General features: G+C 57.8%; 1 long non-coding RNA gene across 2 annotated transcripts in view; it reads left to right on the top strand.

Annotated features, from left to right (window-relative positions):
* LOC102502638 (uncharacterized) overlaps positions 1-4,739 on the top strand; it is a 23,374-nt gene that overhangs the window by 10,669 nt on the left and 7,966 nt on the right. Inside the window, exon 4 of one of the 2 annotated variants that reach the window (XR_001370293.1) lies at positions 3,111-3,810. The exons of the other annotated variant lie outside the window; for it this stretch is intronic. This is a non-coding gene — a long non-coding RNA (uncharacterized LOC102502638). Of the gene's footprint in view, positions 1-3,110; positions 3,811-4,739 lie in introns of those variants that run through there. 2 annotated transcript variants of the gene reach the window in all.

The raw sequence follows: 4,739 nt of genomic DNA on the forward strand, positions 1-4,739 counted from the left end.
GACCCCGGAGCGAGGAGGGAGCGGGGCGCTGAGGGTGTGGCGGCAGATGGCGCGTACCCGTCGCGTGCTGGGACAGCCACGTCTCTGATGTCGTGTTAGGTAAGTCCGAGAGATCTCAAGGGAAACCGCACACCTGTGGGATCCAGTCGCCTTACCCGCCACGCCCCAGGCTGGCCGTGCAGCGCCTTACCGTAACCTGACTTGCGGAGCAGGACCGAGACAGCGGACACCGATGCGTTCAGGGAGTCGGGCCAGTCTGGGAAGCAGCTACCCGATTCGGACACCGTGGCCTCCGTGTAGAAAACAGGTGTTCCTGGTGTGGAGTCCATTGTCTGGTTAGATAGTGGACGAGGAGGAGGTCGAATGTCATTCCTTTCCCAGGTTATTTTGACGTGAACCCTCCTGAGAGAGAGTTTGACTTCTGTCTTTAAGTTTCGTAGTCAAGGGCCGGACCGAAAAGTGCCGTAGCCTCGCCTTGTGACGCTGCAGGTCTGTGTTCCCAGACGGCCAGACCTTCTTCCTTCCTCCTCCCTTTCTCCCCTTTCTCCTTCCTTCCTTTTCCTTTTTACTCTTCTTTCTTTCTTTCTTTCTTTCTTTCTTTCTTTCTTTCTTTCTTTCTTTCTTTCTTTTTTTTTCTTTTTTCCTCTTTTTTTTTTTTTTTTGGTTCGAGGCAGCTGCAGCCAGGAGCCCTTCTTCGAAAGAGCAGGCAGCCCCTGAAGCCACAGCCGGGATGAAAGAGTGGATCTGAGCCTTCGGTCTCAGCTTGAAAGTTGTAATGTACCGCGAATTTGGTTCCACGGAAAAGGAAGCAGTAATTGTCGAAGTGTGTTTTCTTAAGCTCCAGAGTAATTTTGAAATGCTTGTCTTTAATCCGCAGCCAGGCTCGTCTTTGAGGAGACACTGTCGCTCGCGATGAGTCTGAGACTGAAACGCTCGGTCTTTGAGCTACGTTTTGTCATGTTTTGAAACATGAAAAGGTAGCTTATAGCCTACGATAAGGTCTCAAGGATTTGTAGCTACTGGAATTCCGGTGTTCAGTTCCGGGCTCTTGCATGGTTCAATGTCTGACGATCTTCCCTAAAATTTGAGAGAGGGCCCAAGTTGAAAACAACCGCGACGGCACCCGTGAGCTCCGGGCAGCGGAGCAGGACTGTCCGGGCAAGGCAGACTTCATGGCAGTGCCCCAGCCCTCTGTCCGGGGAGAGCAGCCCCGGGGCAGGGCTCAAAGCTGCACGTGGACTTGCGTCTTCCTCGGGCCACGTCGGAGCACACGTGTGTTCATCGTCCTTTGCCACATGTATGACGTATGTCTCCCCTGAAATGAGAACATAAAAATACGCTGTAGAGCAGCTCGAGTCAGTAAAGCAGGGCCAGGACTGGCCTCTCTCTCCAGCGCGCAGCAGACAGTGCATAGGTTGCCATGGCCTGTGGCCCACGCCATGAGTGGCATGGCGCCGTGGCTCTCCGGGCCAGGGTAGCCACGCCAACTCGCGCTCCCCTGTCTCGGATCAGACGCCCCTGTGGGACCCAATACCGTGTGTGTGGAGGGTGGCCTGTTGGGGTGGGGGTGGCCAGCAGAGCGTGGGCAGGTAGGGGTCACCTGCCGGTGGTGGGCACCCTGGAGCCACGCCTCAGCCTGCACCACCGCAGGCCTGAGGAACTGAAGGTCCCCAGGACCCGCAGGTAGATGCAGAGGGCACCCGGGAAGACTGCCCACTCAACTCAGGGCCATGGGGCCTGCAGGGTGGTTGACAGGGGCCGGGGGCTCTGTGTGGAGTGCTGAGCTCGATGCCTTTGATGAGCCGTGCACGCGTGCACATGTGTGTGCGCGTGTGCACATGTGTGCGTAAACACGTGTGCCAGCGCTGAGGGCATGGTTGGTGAGACGTTGCCCAGCACGACAGGAGGGCCAGGCGTGCGTGTCTCTGCAGGGACAGGAAGTGCTGCTGGGATTGCAGGAGCTTGTCTCTGGCGGGGACGGTGGGTGCGTCTCAAGGCAGCCCTGGACCAGCAGAAACAGCAGCTGTGCCTCCACATCCCTCTCCGCTCCCGGCACTCTGCGGTCTGCCTCTGGATTGTGCCAGGTCAGCAAATTGTGTTTTGAGAAAAAACCGATGAGGAAGGACTTCCCCATAGCATAGTGCAGCGTATAGATCATGCATTGCATTATTCTGGAACACAGAATATTTACAGGCAAGACCGAATACACATGTGTGTGTGTGTACGTACGTGTGTCAAATCGAACTGCATTCTGGTGCAGAGCAGTGGACTCGAGACGGTTAATACGAGAGCGAGAAGACAGAGATGCCATGCCCGCTCTGTCCCGGATGCAGGGGCGTGGCCACGTCGCCAGAGCAGAAGTGCCACCCGTTCCCCAAATGCCCGCGGCCCTGCTGCTGCCTCGACGACTACAAGGACGTTGGCAAGCGCTCAGTGTCCCCCGCCCTCCTCGGTGACCGCGTGGAGAACCAGCCCGCCCGGCGTGCCGCTCTGAGCCCACGAGCCCCCGCCTCCCCACCGGGACCAGCGCTTGTCGTGTTTTTCTCTCGCTCGTATTACATTCTGGTCCCTCTGGACGTGGCAATATTCAGATGAAACACTTTCCAGAGTCCAGTGTGTGGGTGCAGTGGTAGTTAAGATCGGGGGGCCGGCCAGCTGTGAACAGGCGAGTGGGGGTGCGACAGGGTCGAGGACAGACAGAGAAGAGGCAGAGGGAGCCTGCTAACCTGACAGTCAGATAACCACAGAGCAGAATGAATTTAACCCCCAGACTGGACGTGGCAATATTCAGATGAAACACTTTCCAGAGTCCAGTGTGTGGGTGCAGTGGTAGTTAAGATCGGGGGGCCGGCCAGCTGTGAACAGGCGAGTGGGGGTGCGACAGGGTCGAGGACAGACAGAGAAGAGGCAGAGGGAGCCTGCTAACCTGACAGTCAGATAACCACAGAGCAGAAGGAATTTAACCCCCAGTTTATAGTGGTCTCTAGGTACATTTTATGTGGTGTAAATGCGTAGATGTAAAATAATGTGGCGGAAATACTAGAATATACTCTTACACGGACACATATGTGTTTCTATGCTAAAAAAAGGGCTTTTCAAAACCCAAACAGGCTGAAGAGGACAGGCAGGAGATTAGCCTACACATTGAAACTTCCCGTGCAACTCGAGAGCTTGGAGAGCCGACTTCAGATGCAAACGACAGGCCAGGAAAGGCATTTTGGTGCAGGGTTTACACACTGAGCACGTTTGAAGTGCCCACGAAACCATCTGCCAGAGCAGCGTGCCCAGTGGGAAGTGGGTGCAGCGCGCGCTAGGCTAGGGAGGCTTCAGAACCCAGAGCCGCGCTCACGAGCAGGGGTCTCAGGCTGCTCGCCACGTGGCCGGATCTCAGCAGGTCCCCCTGCAACGAGAACCCCTGCGCGGCCTCTCCAGAGGACATTCTGGCAACGTGGGTCGAGGTCGTGGTGACCTGCAGTCCTTCCAGCGGAAGAGCAGGGCTGAAGGAGACGGCGGCAGGGAGTGCGAAGACCTCAGCCGAGGAGCCGCACCGGAGCACCCCGTCAGTCGTGAAAAGCCGCGAGGACGTGGCTGCCCCGCCTGGCTGAAGGATGACCAGAGCCTCAACGGGAAGTGTGTGCCGTCACCACCACGGGGCCGCCAGGGACCCCCTCTCCGGCCTGCGCAAGTGCTCGCGGTGCGCTTTCAAGTGAAAATCAGTGTGTAAGAACCAACTGCCTCTGCGTGAATGAGCCAGGCACCGGGTAAAACGTCCCATTATTTCAAGGCTCCTGTCGGGCCTGTGCCAAATGATTGGGGCGTAAAGAATGGGGCTTCGTTCCCGAGGTCCCTGTTTTGTCTGCGTCTCTGAAATGACTCCTCTGGGCGGGGGCGCCCCTCAGAGCTGGCAGAGCTCAGGCCGTCCCGCTGCCTCGTGTCCGTGGGGTTATAAATATAAGGCCCTCTTCCTTTGGCAACGGCGCCGTTGCTCCCAGACGGGTGTGCGCCTACCTCTGGGCGCCAGGCCTCACCCCAGGATCACGCGGGCTTTACCTCTTCCATCTCAATGAGCACGGCAGAAAGGAACAGACGGTTCGCGGGGCCAGGAGCTCAGAGGACACCAGCTGGGCTTGGCAATAAAACCAGAAAGAACCGTAGGGAAGGCAGTTGGCAGGTGAGGGGACACGCCGGGACTGCGATGACACCTTGGGGACAGGACAGACGCGGCTGGCTTCGCCGAGGTCTGTCCTTGAGAGCGCCCCCTTGCTTACGGCTGGTTTTAAGTTAGAAGCTCTGCTGGGCGCTCAGCTGAGCCCGGTACGTTGGCTGTTCTGTAGATCCATCCCTGTAAGGATCGCCTTAGTCGCTTGTGCTGAGCAAGTAAGAAAACAGCAATCTTAGAATCAGAGTCCAGGAGGGAGAGGGCGCTCATCTGGGGGTCTAGTGGGAGATGTTTAATAAAGGGGCTCCCTCCTAAGGTGAGCAAGGTCAAGGGGGGCAGTGAGGGACACGCCACCGCAGCCGTATTATGGCCCAGGCCTGACCGGCGAGTGGGGGGACAGCTGGAGCCTGGGCTGGGGCTTGACCTGCAGGGTGCAGGTGGCAGGACCCAGCCGGGCGAGACTCTGAGCAGGAGGGAGAGGAGGAAATACCCTGGCCTGCCATCCCGCTCTCTGATTCCCAGTGGGACCGCTCATGGACGGAGTCCACATCGGAGCCAGCCACCGAGGGAGCTGTGTGCA

This window comes from Tupaia chinensis, unplaced genomic scaffold (assembly GCF_000334495.1).
Source record: "Tupaia chinensis unplaced genomic scaffold, TupChi_1.0 Scaffold000211_1, whole genome shotgun sequence".
NCBI classification, from domain to species: domain Eukaryota; kingdom Metazoa; phylum Chordata; class Mammalia; order Scandentia; family Tupaiidae; genus Tupaia; species Tupaia belangeri.